Raw genomic sequence first — 15209 nt, 5'->3', positions numbered from 1 at the left:
AAGGATAATTTTTTGGCTTCAATATCTCAGAAAAGAAGAATCTTTCCCGTAGCGTAAGCTAGCTTACGCAATACTCGTTCCCTCATCTAGAGAGAACCGAGGTTACGTTAGGTAACCGATTCGTTTCACAGTGTTGTACCTTAACAAGTCTGTAGCACAAATTGGAGAATCACACTGAAGTGAATATAACATCATATACATTAACTGGCAATGTTCTCAAAATGAACATGAACGTTAACGCAGATTCGCAGCTATTTTAATGTAGGAGTCAACAATGAGCCTACATTTTAAATTTGTTGTTCAAATCAAATCAAATCAAATCAAATCAAATCAAATCACTTTATTGTCACACTACCATGTACACAAGTGCAACAGTAGGTGAAATTCTTGTGTGCAGTTCCGAGCAACATAGCAGTCATGACAGTGACGAGACATATACCAATTACAATAAACAACATACTTACACAAAACAATTTACATATCAAATGTACACATACTTACACAAAACAATTTACAAATCAGATGTACACATACTTACACAACACAATAATTATATACAATGCAGAATATAGAACAGAATATACAATACAATACAATAAGTGGGAGTATATGAAATATATATGTGTATATATATATATATAGCAGTTGTATTGAGGAGAATATGTTGACAGTCCAGTGTGAGATTATAGATTAATAAAGTGCAGTGCTAATTATTGATCCTGATAGATCAAGAGTTCAACAGTCTGATTGCTTGGGGGAAAAAGCTATCATGTAGTCGGCTGGTGCGGGTCCTGATGCTGCGATACCGCCTGCCTGATGGTAGCAGTGAGAACAGCCCATGACTTGGGTGACTGGAGTCTCTGATGATCCTCCGAGCTTTTTCACACACCGCCTGGTGTATATGTCCTGGAGGGAGGGAAGCTCACCTCCGATGATGTTCCTGGCAGTTCGCACCACCCTTTGCAGGGCTTTGCAGTTGTGCGCGGTGCTATTGCCGTACCAGGCGGTGATGCAGCCAGTCAGGATGCTCTCTACAGTGCTGGTGTAGAACCGTGTGAGGATGTGGTGGTTCATTCCAAACTTCCTCAGCCGTCTCAGGAAGAAGAGGCGCTGGTGAGCCTTCTTCACAACGGCCTCAGTGTGGACGGACCATGTGAGTTCCTCAGTAATGTGGACACCGAGGAACTTGAAGCTGCTGACTCTCTCCACCGGTGCTCCATTGATGGTGATGGGGCTGTGTTCTCCGTCTTTCTTCCTGAAGTCCACAACAAGCTCCTTGGTTTTACTGACGTTGAGGGAGAGGTTGTGCTCCTGACACCAGCGTGTCAGAGTGTGCACCTCCTCTCTGTAGGCTCTTTCATCATTGTCAGTGATCAGACCTACCACCGTCGTATCGTCAGCAAACTTAATGATGGCATTGGAGCTATGTGTTGCCACACAGTCATGTGTGTACAGGGAATACAGGAGTGGGCTGAGAACACAGCCCTGCGGGGCTCCAGTGTTGAGGGTCAGTGATGAGGAGGTGTTGCTGCCCATTCTAACCACCTGACGTCTGCCTGACAGGAAATCCAGGATCCAGCTGCACAGCGAGCTGTTTAAGCCCAGAGCCCGGAGTTTCTCATCAAGCTTGGAGGGCACTATGGTGTTGAATGCTGAGCTGTAGTCTACAAACAGCATTCTCACATATGTGTTCCTTTTTTCCAGGTGGGAGAGAGCAGTGTGTATTGTAGATGCAATGGCATCATCAGTGGAGCGGTTGTTGCGGTAGGCAAACTGCAATGGGTCCAAAGAGGGGGGCAGAACAGAGCAGATGTGATCTCTGATTAACCTCTCGAAGCATTTGCTGATGATGGGGGTCAGAGCAACAGGACGCCAGTCATTTAAGCATGTGATTATAGCTTGCTTCGGTACAGGCACAATGGTTGATGTTCAGTTTCACAAAGAGCTGATTCTCAACATTTTTACTGTCCAGCCTGGCTCAATTAGGTGTAAACAGCTGACCAGCACAACTAAAAAGGCGCTCACGTGCCACAGAGGCAAGCAAGGGTGTGTTCAGTCTGAGGCTTAGCTTTTTCACTGAAGGGAATGAGTAAAGCTGTTCCATCTCTTCTGAGGCACAAGCCAAATATCCATCCAATTCAGATGCAGTTGGGAATGAAACTGTCTTAATGGAAAAAAAGAAGTCATCCTTGTCAGAGGCATCGCACCATGATTTTTGTTGTTGTGTGTCCTTCATGGCATCAAGATGATGCAGGATGTAATCTGTACCTATCATATACACAAATTACAAATAATGTGGAGAGTGGTGATTGACAAACTATTGTATGCTTCCTAGGGTGGTACGGACCAAATATGAGTGTGGTCATGCTTATTTTACTAGTTAAATAAAACTGTTCACTTGCTGCATAGGTGTTGCTGCATTTACTACAACCCCTTAACAGCCCTTATCCTTTCTATCATTGTTGCACAGTCTGACTGGTACAGTAGGCAAGTAAAAAACACTGAACAGATTGCAGCACTGATGAGTTCCGGAGCATCCATAAGCTCCCCAAAGTTCTTTTGTAGACCCTGCTGCAGAGTGTGAATAAGCACCTTGACTGAAGCCTCCATCTTATTGAGCTTTGAATTAAGAAGGTAGATGGTGGGAAGCAGCCACCCCATGTGAGTGTTTGTTTCGGACTTAAGGATGTTCAAGGCCATGGCAACAGGCTTCATCACACAGCAGTATTCAGAGAGAAAAGCAACTTCAGCAGGATTCAGCCTATAAAAAAGAAGGTTTTTCTTTAATAAGTCAAACAACTAAGACACACACAACCATCTTAAGTATTCAAATTAGAACTATGTGGATTAAAGTCAGTGAATCTGGCACATATATTACAAAGTGATGCTTCCTCCTGCTCCTTTAAGATCTGCATCATCCTTTCTGCATTACTGTACACTGAATTCCATCTTGTGTGGTTGGGCTGAATGAACTGCAGCTTACATTGTTCTTTCATGATTTCAGCATTGATGGCAGACCGGCTGGTTTTATTGTATAATGCCTGACATTTTGCAAATGTAGCATGGGAAACCTTCTTAAATATTTCACTGTTGACCTCTGCTTTGGATGCATCCACAATAGCCACCAAATTATGGAGGTGACATGCACAATGCTGATGCTTGTGTAGGTGATACTCCAACCCACTGTTTGTGTTTAAAATAGAACAGGTATTCTGAACCTCAACTCCTTCTGCATATTCATCACTCTCCACAGTCATTGCCTCAGCACCCATCTCATCTTGCCAACTCTGTTCACCATACATTTTAAATGCTTTGATCAAATTTGATCCACTATCAGTTGTCCTTCTCACTATCTTTTCTGTGATGTCATCCAGGGTCCCAGCGAGCAAATCAAAGGTATGTGAACCTTTCATGTGTCTTAAGGCAATGGAGGTGGACCTTCTCTCCAGTGTAGATTCATCGATCCAGTGTGCCGTTACACCAATGTAACTCTGTTGTCGTGCTGTCCAACAATCAGTAGTGGTACCTATGTATTTGACTTTGGCCACCTCAGCAATCATGTTTTCCTTAAGCTTTGCAGCTGCTTCTTGGATTTTCAGCTTCACAGTTGGTCTGGACATAACTGTACAGGCTGAAGGCTTTCACAGACAAACTCAACAAGAAGCCTGTCAATTGTGGCCTGAGCAACCTGCCTGAAATGGAGCAGTCTTTAATCTTCATCTGTTTCACAGCTAAATCACACCTCTGTTCTTCAGAGTTCTTTCTTTTCAAGATGCATTCATTGTACTGCTTTAATTTGGCTGGATGTTTTCTCTGTAAAAAGAATACATTTCAAAATTGAGTAACTGTCACATAGCTCTTCAATGATAAAAACTAACTATTTGCTTGCATCAATTAAAAAAAATAAAGATGATTGCACAATGATTACAGATATATATAACTGATGCTTTGTATAAAAGGCTATTTGTAATACACAGGCTTCCATGTTTAATCAAAAAGTGAGAACACATTAACCTCACTTAATGCTCAATTATAGTTCCAAGAGGTCTGGTCTCTATATTTCCAGGGGCAAGTCAATGGCTCCCCGGCCTGAGACGGGCGGTGGGGATATGTGGCAGTGGGGACGTGGTCAAGTGCCCGTCCAGAGAGAGAGGAAGCAGTAAGCTTTGAGCTAAATTATGTCTAACACCTGTCTCTAATTCCAGTGAGCATGGGGAGAGCGGCATATAAACGGCCACGCCACCGCCAGACGAGAGAGAATGACGCGAGTGGCCAGCGACTGTCTTACTGAGTGTTGTATTTTATTGTGACGCTGAAGGCTCAGAGAAGTTAATGTTGACAAAGTAATTGTTGTGAAGCTGAAGACTCAGGGAAGTTTATGTTGACAAAGTATCTGTTGCACTGATCTGAATGAACTGAGAAAAGCAGCAAGAAGAGTGCACGCAGAGTGTTGAAGGCTGAGAAATAAAGAGCCTTACTTGACTGCATCACTGCTCTCCGTCTCCTCCCTTCCATCTCCGAGCTTGAACTTGTTACAACAGTAGTTAATAGTAAGAGCAGTATTGGTAGAATGCCGTTCCGAACTCGTCATTGTTTTGTAACACATTTTCCAAACACTCCCCCATCTTTTATTGTTTTGCAAATTGTATAGCCCCTTCCCAAAATCAAAAATTTTTGTGCCAATGTTGCTATGTCAGGCTGATTAGGAAGCTCAAACAAAGTTTTAAAAACAAATGTATGGAAATCAACCGAATGGTTTATGTAATAATGATTAAATTCATTTACCTGTAATTATTATATCTGCAGGTTGTTAGATCTATAATATATATAGATTTTATTTAGCAGTTACTTTGCACACCTGAGTTATCTAGCAGGGATTCCCAGCATCTCTCCTCTCTCTTGTTATCGTCATAAATCGGCAAGCACTGGCCCATCTCCAGACAACAGGGACGATGACTCCCCTTCCCATGCTGACTCAGTCTGTTTCCTGGCAGGATCTCTCTCTGGCACCAAGCATCAACAGTTGGACTTTTGGAATAAAAACAGCTTTAGAACAACAGTGGGGTGCTGAGGACAATGTGACAAATACAGACTTCATATTGAGCCACAGATAGCAGCGGCACTGAAAAGCACAGATATAAAAGTCAAGACATAATAGATGATTATTATTAGGAAAGCAAATTACCTACTAAAGCTGAGGGGCAGGTTGACTTACTTATTTAAGCCCCACTTGCAGAGGAAATTAAAAATGAAGGCAAAAAAGGAAAGAGAAGACGTCACTAGAGGCGTTGGATCCCCCACAAAGTGCACCCATACATTTTCTCAGAGGCAGCTTAGTGTGAAACGGTGGCCAAATGTGATGTTTCATGATCTTGCACAGCCAATAGCACTTCTGTAATTCAATAAATCCTCCACTGCTGTGTCTGGTGTATGCTGATGGCAGCATTTGTCCACTATATCACTGCGTAACGCTTTGCTCTGTCACCTTTATCTAATTTTAGACTTCAGCTGTAAACAGAAATGATACCTGCAGGACTGAATATGCTCTTCTGAGCAATACCCTTTGGTCACAATTACCCAGAATACAACTTTGCCTGTAATATTCCATGACATTTAATGTTATGTATAGTATACAAAGCATTTTTATTTGCATTCATTTATTTATGTATGTCTCAGGCTTACTTTTTCTTTAAAAGACATGACACACTCTTTTATTCCTATTGGAGCATGAGCTTTATGAGCTCCATTATGATAGGTCATGCATGTCAAACAAACAAAGCCATCCATTGGAAAGTGTTCTCCAATTAATGCCCCCAGTTTGCCCCCTTTCAATCAAAGAAATTGCAGGAGTAATTAGAAAATCTCATTTGCAGCTTGCACATGAGCCTTAAGACTCTAGTCACACCCGTGATGAATGGCCACAACTCTCTCACGCCAGTGAGTGTATATAATGAACGCCACAGGCATGCAGTGTGTCACAGTAATGGATAGCCTGGCTAACTGTCACTCCTCTTGTTCTCTGCGATGCCCCTTGGTTGTATCTTCGACGAAGTTGTAGTGTTACAGCTTCTCACACCTTCTTGCTTGCTGCAAGGCATGCAAGGGCATGAACTGAACTTTAGCATACACAAGCGAACATAAAGCAATAATGAAGAAAAAGTGGGTGGCAATTCTACTGGAGGCTCAAACATATATTGCAGGCTGTTTCATGTTTTCATTTTTTGGGAACCGGTTTGTTAGGATGATTGAAATAAAAAATCATTTTAAGATTTATGTATTTCAATTTCAAAACAAATTTCAAATTAAATTGTGTGATGTGATAAATAACAATTAAGTTTTTATTTTACTTAATTTTCTTAAAGATTAGTCAATTCAATTTGATGAAAATTGAGACACGTTAATCTTGAAATACACTGTTAATCTTGTAAATATTTTTTGAGTGAATTATGTAATTTTATTTGATTTAATTTGGTTTAAATGTATGAATGTTTTTTCAACTTTAAACATACAGTAACTTAATTCTTTATACATACATATTTCTACATTTCATTGTTCAGTGTAAACCATAAACTCAAGAGAACTGCTTAGTGCCAGAATAAGCAAATAATGTTCAACCTCTCTCTCTCTCTCTCTCTCTCTCTCTCTCTCTCACACACACACACACACACACACACACACACACACACACAAATTGCATAACTTTTTTTTTACAGATTTCAATTTCATAACAAAAGTCCATCAAATTAAATTGATTAAACTTTGTCAAAATAAAATAATAAAATAAACTAAATATTTAAAATGTTACACTTCATTTTGATAGAATTTTGTGAATAATTTTAAACTTGTATCTTAAAAATAGGCTAAAATCTATAAAAAAAAATTGTATATTTATGTTATTGTTTGATTTAATTGTTTGCTATATATGCAATAATTTCCATTTGAAACAAGTAGTATACAATCACAAATAATATGTTTTTTATTTCTTGTATGATGGCCAGAAGTATGTTTTTTCGGTCATTAATCTGGTGTCCAGGTATTTTCCAGGGCCAAAATGGCAACCCTACCTGAAACCGACCCCATTATGTTGAGATATTGACAAGCGACATCTTCTATTAGACATTTTTGCATTGGTTCAAGTGTATTTACCTACATCAGCAGCTGCAGTGTGGGACATCAGGGTTCTGGTCCTTCTTAAAAACAATGAAGTATTTGCATTATCAATGATAAGAGTGATTAATAGGTTACATTATTCCCTTAAAATTAAATTTTCCTCCACTGAAAGTTAGGTTTAAGTTTGAGGTATTGGGGTAGAGTTAAGAAAACATGCATCTCTACTGTATTAAATAATTTGCTGAAAAAAATTGCCATCCTTCTGTGGGCATTTCAGTCACAGGTACTCTTACGTTCAAAAACATTTTGTGTTTCAGCCACTGGGGACACTGTTTCAATTTTCCATTATCACAGAGTGAATTGATATCAAGAAAAGTCCATGGATGGTTTCTGAATTCACTTTCAGATCAATCTGCTTGAAAAATGACTTTCCATCACCACTGCAAATGGCTTTACTGACATTATAAGCTAGGTGGACACATGTTTCACCCCCGAATTTTGATATGTGGATTAAAGAGGTGGTTGTTTTTGTACATGCACATGTACATGCATTTGTATAAAGCTCGAAAGCCTAGATTCTCACCCTTGGCATATGGTTTTGCTAAGCTATGTAACTACAAACTATTGTCTTTTTAAAAAAAGGATCCAACTTTCTGATCCAACTTCCTGTTGCAATACAAAATACATCAACACAGGAAAGAAAATTGTGTTCATCAAAACATTATATGGGTTCTTTCAGAGAAATATGAAGAAGAAATACATCTTACAGAAAGGCAGGTCCATCTAAAGGCCATCATATATACCAGTTGGATTTTGAGGGCTTACAAAGGTCTGTGAATTATTGTGATCCAACTGAGAGTGAGAGAGAGAGAGAGAGAGAGAGAGAGAGAGAGAGAGAGAGAGAGAGAGAGAGAGAGAGAGAGAGCGAGAGAGAGAGAGAGAGCAGTATTTCTGCTAAGCACATTAATCTGTGGAGTGTGTCTCTCATTCCTTTACTGCTCCTCTTTCTTTTGTTAAATCATGAGCAATATGGACCCTTCTAAGAAACTATTTCGGTACCCTACTTCCCTTTACCTCTTTCTCTGTTTTACATGAAGTGAATTTACAACAGAAGCATTCTTTGTAATGCCAGCACTATATCATCTTCCCAAAAGGGCATCATACAACACACTCACACCACTTCACATGACAGTAGAATCAGCATAGGCTGTGCCAGCCTAGAAAATAAACTAACACACCAATCATGTATCAATGTTCATCTGTCATAATATCTGCAATAGAAATGGTGGGAAGATATATTTACATACTGTATATGACTAGATAACAACTAGAGCAAAATGGGCAAGTGATGTAGCAGGCTTCCTGCAATGACCTGGGCCTGGCATGCGATTCAGAGCATGGCATTATTTTGTTATTCATGCATGCAGGTTCACATGGATCACAGCTGTTAACAAGTGTGAGAGTGCTTGTGGTAACCCACCCAATAACCATTGTACAAATGCAAGCAGCACCTTTACAGTTTGATTTATATTATTCAGAAGGAGAATTAGCTTTATTGCCAAGTATGCTTACACATACAAGGAATTTGTCATGGTGACAGGAGCTTCCAGTGCACAACAATAAAAAAAAACAATACAAAAACAGCAGCAAGACATAGATAATAAAAATTATATATATATATATATATATATATATATATATATATATATATATATATATATATATATATATATATATATATATATATAATTATACATATACGTACATACACACAGACACACACCTTCATACATACACAGACGTAGTGCAAATCTAAAACAAATCCGTTATATAAAGTACAAAAATACAGCATGTTATGTACAGTGCAAAAAGTTTTTTTTCTTTATGTATGTAATGGCAGAAGAGGATATGTTAGATAATATAAATAGACTTAAACTGTGTATTGCACATAATTATTGCTCAATTTAACTGTTTATGAGATGGATAGCCTGAGGGAAAAAATTATCCTGTGCCTGACGGTTCTGGTGCTCAGAGCTCTGAAGCATCGGTCAGAAGGTAACAGTTTAAAAAGGTAATGGGCTGGGTGAGTGGGATCCAGAGGGATTTTTACAGCCTTTTTCCTCACTCTGGAAGTGTATAGTTTTTGAAGGGGTGGCAGGGGGCAACCAATAATCTGCTCAGCAGTCGGAACTGTCCTTTGTAGTCTTCTGATGTCTGATTTCGTAGCTGCACTAAACCAGACAGTTATTGAAGTGCAGAGGACAGACTCAATGACTGCTGTGTAGAACTGTATCAACAGCGCCTGTGGCAGGTTGAACTTCCTCAGCTGGCGAAGGAAGTACAACCTATGATGGGCCTTTTTCACAGTGGAGTCAATGTGTGTCTCCCACTTCAGGTCTTGTGAGATGGTAGTGCCCAGGAACCTGAATGGCTCCACAATGGCACAACCATTTGCCACAGTGCTGTTTAGAATGGTGAGGGGGTCAGTGTTGGGGTGTTCCTCCTAAAGTCCACAATCATCTCCACCATTTTGAGCATGTTCAGTGATGACAGTGGTGTCATCTGCAAACTTCAGGAGCTTGACAGTGGGGTCTTTGGTGGTGCAGTCATTGGTGTAGAGGGAGAAGAGTAGTGGGGAGAGCACACATCCCTGGGGGGCACCAGTGCTGACTGTACAGGTGCTGGAAGTGAATTTCCCCTGTCTCACAAGCTGCTGCCTGTCCGTCAGAAAGCTGGTAATGCACTGACAGATGGACATAGGAACAGGGAGTTTTATTTTAACTTAGTCCGGAGAATAGCTGGAATGATGGTCTTGAAAGCCGAACTGAAGTCCACAAAAAGGATCCTTGCATATGTCCCCGGTCTGTCCAGATGTTGCTGGATATGATGCAATCCCATGTTGACTGCATCATCCACAGACCTGTTTGCTCGATAAGCAAATTGAAGGGGATCTAGAAAGGGTCAAGTGATGTCCTTCAGGTGGGCCAACACCAGTCTCTCAAATGACTTCCTGACCACAGATGTCAGGACGACAGGTCTGTAGTCATTAAATCATGTGATTTTTGGTTTCTTAGGGACATGGATAATAATTGAGCGTTTGAAGCAGCATGGGACTTCACATTGCTCCAGTGATCTATTGAAGATCTTAGTGAAGATGAGGGCCAGATCGGAAGCACGCTGGTGAGACATCATCTTGGCCTGAAGCCTTCCTCATCTTTTGCTTCCAAAAGACTTTGCACACATCATCTTCACAGATTTTGAGTGCAGGTTGAGTAGCAGGAGGGGCGTGGAGGGGGTTGCAGGAGGTGTTGGTGTTTTTGTGTAGTGAAGGTCAGAGTGGGTGTGGGGTGTCAGATTGGGCCTTTCAAATCTACAGTAAAACATATTCAGGTCATCAGCCAGTCGTCGGTCCACCACAGGGATAGGGGTAGGAGTCCTGTAATTAGTAAGTTGTTTCAGGCCATTCCACACTGATGCAGGGTCATTAGCTGAAAACTTGTTTTCCAGTTTCTCAGAGTAGCTTCTTTTAGACACTCTGATTTCCTTATTCAGTGTGTTCCTAGCCTGATTGTACAAGACTTTATCCCCACCCCTGTAAACGTTCTCTTTGGCATGGCAAAGCTGTCTGAGTGGTAATCAAAATTATGTCTCAAATGCTGTCGATTGAGCTTAACTTGTATTGAGCTTGGAATATTTATTTATGTGAGCAGCTTTTGGCTCACTCTCTCTGTTGTGAACTTATTACATTTAAAATTATTCTGCAGCAGAATATTCTCAGAGCAGCTCTGTGTGAAATTGGCCACTGGCAAACTCAAGCATGCAAATGTTGGGAGGAGCATTACTTTTGAGAAGGGAAAAGAATTCATTAAATATATTGGTACCTACATCTTTGTATACTCAAATTTTGAGGGCAGGCTGCTGTGGGGTTTGATAGGTGAATATGTTCACATGAGCGTTTTTGTCAGACGGGGAAGTTACACATATAGTTATATAGTCACATGGATATATCTCAGTAACAATAAGATTTGGAGTCAAAAGTACAATTCCACAAATATATTATCTCTGGCAGAGTTTTTGTGTTTTGGTTTCAGACAACTAATTCGAAATACTCTTAAATTAGAATAATCTTTGTGAATTCTACCCTAAAAAGTACATTTTCACTTTCATCATATTTTTGTCATAGCACTTGAAATACGATTTGGGAAACACGCAAACATAATCAAACCACACTGGCATACTGTACATTAAGGCAAGGGTCAACTATGCTGTGAAGGCAGATTTTTAACAAAGGGTTGAAATATGTTCTTAAGAAAAAGGTAATTTTTATGTAAGTCAGGTCAGGGCATGGTGTAACACGTGTTTTAAATGTAATGAATTTATACAATTTTAACATGCCCCACTATTGGGCAAGTTGTCACGAAAGGTTGACCTGAGTTCAATGAACTGTATTATTATAATTTTTTTCACTGGACAATAACAGTGTATCTAAGACTTTAAGGTATGTCACTATGCAGAAAAGTACTTACTCAAAAATAACCCTATCCTAAGAAATATTCAGTGGAGTAAATATTCAATGGAGTTTGATAACTAACCTTGGTCTTCCCTACTTGTGTGCGACGTGTTTATTTGTGTATACCCTCCTCATTTGCAAACATGGATTTAGATGTGTGCTGTGGCAATGCTTGCATATGTTTTGAATGTAGCTTGCTCTCTTAACTGCAGTATCCTGTGCTCTGATGCTGTCGGCTGCATGCTAATGATGAGGCAGTGGTACCAAGCGTGGGAGGGAGGGAGAAAGGTCTAACACAGCCCACGTTGGTGACGTTACTCAAGAGAGGCTTTGCCACAGCAGAAACACAATTTCACACTTTTCTTCTATGATAACGGATTTGAGAAATCATATAATGCTGCAAACACGCTTTAGTTCAGCTGTATACATTTGGAAGATTTGACTCAGAATTGAGAAGTGCAATGATTGTTATTCAACCATTTAGCATGACTTAACTAAGACCATCTTTGGGTCTGAGATATATTTGTCATAGATCAAATAAAATGTCTGTAACTTTTCCTGACTGATTCTGATGACGAAAATAGTCCTACACTCTTCTATAACTATAGTAATGCTCAAGTATCCAAATGCTTTCATTCCCAGAGTTCCAAATAACACCCCCCTGTAAATGACCATCTGTATTACGGTTTTAAAAATGCAAGATATCTTGTATCAGAAGGATTCCTACTGCAAGATGACTGAGATGCAGAAGTGTCTGTTTACTCTCCTTTAGAAGATCTACATGCTTCCTGAAATTAATACATTTGGAAGAATTTATAATTATTTTTTTGGCCAAATGTTTATGGCCAACATTAATTTGTAGTCAACTGAATGAAAAGTTGGCAGCAATGGTACAGTATCTTGTTCTAAATGTCACGGTTCTTATCATGGTTAAAGGTAGTGTGATGTGCAGATACTTGTATCAAAGTGTCCTTATGGGGCCTTTTTGGGAACACTTTGTCACAGCAGTGTCACTGTAGAGCTCATGAATTTCTGAGCCTTAAGATCAGCCTTGCACCAAATCTAATTGTATTGCCAGGAGCAAAAGGTTAGAGCAACAATTCTAGCTACAGTCTTGAAAGAATGTTCTTCTGAGAGTCTCACACTGTCTGTTGAGTCAGGTCAATCCTGGGGTGAAGGAATGATTTAAAGGAATATTCTTTTTTTTAATAAAGTTCAGCTTAAATAGACTAGACCTAATAGACCTAATAGATAGAGTTTGTGGCATAATATTGATTTCTTAATTAAATAAAATAATAAAAAGTACAAATCTTAGTTACAGTAAGGCACTTACAATGGAAGTGAATGGAGTTAATCCATTAACTTTAAAATACTCACTATTTTAAAAGTATAGCCAGAAGGCATAAACAATATGTGTGCTAACATGATTTTAGTGTGATAAAATCACTAACTAACCTTTTTTGGGGGGGGATCTTTATACCCAATTTTACAACTTCATTGCCATGATGTCAACATGGAATGTCAACAAACCCTAAAACCGATAAAAATTATGTAATTTGATTAACTTAAGAGATCAAATAATACATGAGTTTTAACAGCAGAATTCATGTAAGTGCTTTAATAAAATTAAAAGCTTCACATTTCTGCCTTTAAACACTCTAAAAAGTCGGCCCATTCACTTCCATTGTAGATGCCTTGCCGTGACAGCGATTTCTTTCTTTTTTTAAGACATTTTTGTGGTAATCAACATTATGCCACAAATGAAGTTGACATTTAAGGTGACATTGAAAACGGGAGTCTTCACAGAAAAAAACAATGTGCATTATGGGCTACTAATATATATATTGTATGTTTAATCGCAAATGAGAGATTCTTTATTTAGCTGAATTATAACACATGACAACAAATAATGGTTAAGAGGCTTGGATTAAATCATTTTTGTATGTATTACTTTTCTAATAATTTTCACTAAGTTTAGACTGATTATTTATGTCATTATCAATGCTATTATTATTGGACAATACAGAAAATGCTCAGCAAAAAATCCCAGAAGGCAATCATTAGGAGGTCAAAGCATGCAAAGCAAGTTGCAGGAGAAATATAGATTGCCTGTCAGCGTAGCCATGGAGACCACTTGTCGCACATGTTCTTGGGTGCACACACTCACACCCACACCCACCCACTCGCACACAGACAATTATAGACACTGTACACAAGGTATCATCAAAACTATTAGCTCACATTTTCTTGAAATGTACTTGTTCCAAGGCATGAGAGAAAGTTTAATATATTGAACATTATACTGTAAGATACTGTGTGAAAATTTAAGCCTCAAAATGATTAAAATATATACAAATATGTGATTCAGTTTGAGTAAAATACAAAAAGTAACTAAGAACTCCCTTTGGCATGAAGTCCCCTATAGGTTCACAGCAAATCTGCAAGTGTTAAACCAATGAACACTTTCCTGTTTATACACTGGCAGCCAAAAGTTTGGAATAATGTAAAGATTTTGCTCTTATGGAAAGAATTTGGTACTTTTATTCACCAAAGTGGCATTCAACTGATCACAATGTATAGTCAGGACAATAACTGATGTAAAAAATTACTATTACAATTTGAAAAAAAAAAAAAAAATCTGAAATTCTTAAACTACTTCAAAGTGTTCTTATGCAGATCCTTGGCATTCTAGCTGTCAGTTTGTCCAGATACTCAGTTGACATTTCACCCCACACTTCCTGTAGCACTTGCCATAGATGTGGCTGTCCTGTTGGGCACTTCTCATGCACCTTACAGTGTAGCTGATCCCACAAAACTTAAATGGGGTTAAGATCCATAACACTCTTTTCCAATTATCTGGTATCCAATGTCTGTGTTTCTTTGCCTACTCTAACCTTTTCTTTTTGTTTTTCTGTTTCAAAAGTTGCCTTTTCTTTGCAATTCTTCCCATAAGGCCTGCACCCCTGAGTCTTCTCTTTACTGTTGTACATGAAACTGTTGTTGAATGGGATCAATTTAATGAAGCTTTCAGCTGAGGACATGTGAGGACATGTGTCTATTTCTCAAGAGACTCAAGAGAAGTATCTTTGCTAGATTGTGTTTGATGTGAAGTAACTTACCTCAATATCTCTGCCTAGTTGGTCATGTCTTGTGTATCTGTTTGGTTGTCCGTCTCTGCCCGAGTGTCGGGAGTGTGATTGCCTTCCAGTTTGCTGTATGCTTGTTCTCTGCACTCACGTGTTTTCAACAGAGGACTCCTCGTCTCTGTCCGCATGTTGGGAGATTGATTGACTTCCAGTCTGCTGGGTGTAGTTCTCTGCACCTCATTACACTTCAACAAAGGATTCCTACGAATCTGTTCCTGACTTCCACAACACACACACTCGCCTATGAACACACTCTTCATGGATTTGCCCATTGTGTGGATACGGATGTTGTAATGTTCCTCTGCTCTTGGGTCTCTTTGACTCGCTCTCTGACAACCACAGGTAAGAATAGGGGGAAATTTGTGAATAATTTGCAATAAATGTGTAACGAGTTCCCGTCTTGATTTCCCGTAGGTACCAGATTAACAAAAGGTAACTGGTTA

General features: G+C 39.3%; 1 long non-coding RNA gene across 1 annotated transcript; it reads right to left on the bottom strand.

Moving 5' to 3' along the window:
• Positions 1-2199: 2199 nt before the first annotated feature.
• Positions 2200-14974, bottom strand: LOC127632835 (uncharacterized). Its single transcript, XR_007969143.1, has 3 exons — positions 14740-14974; positions 4859-5028; positions 2200-3813 (listed from the first exon to the last, which is right to left on the bottom strand). It is a non-coding gene; the product is annotated as an uncharacterized LOC127632835 (long non-coding RNA).
• Between the last annotated feature and the right edge of the window lie 235 nt (positions 14975-15209).

The sequence above is a fragment of the Xyrauchen texanus genome, chromosome 39 (genome assembly GCF_025860055.1).
Source record: "Xyrauchen texanus isolate HMW12.3.18 chromosome 39, RBS_HiC_50CHRs, whole genome shotgun sequence".
Taxonomy (NCBI): domain Eukaryota; kingdom Metazoa; phylum Chordata; class Actinopteri; order Cypriniformes; family Catostomidae; genus Xyrauchen; species Xyrauchen texanus.
Note: the sequence above shows the minus strand (reverse complement) of the source record. Positions and strands in the feature narration are given on the sequence as shown.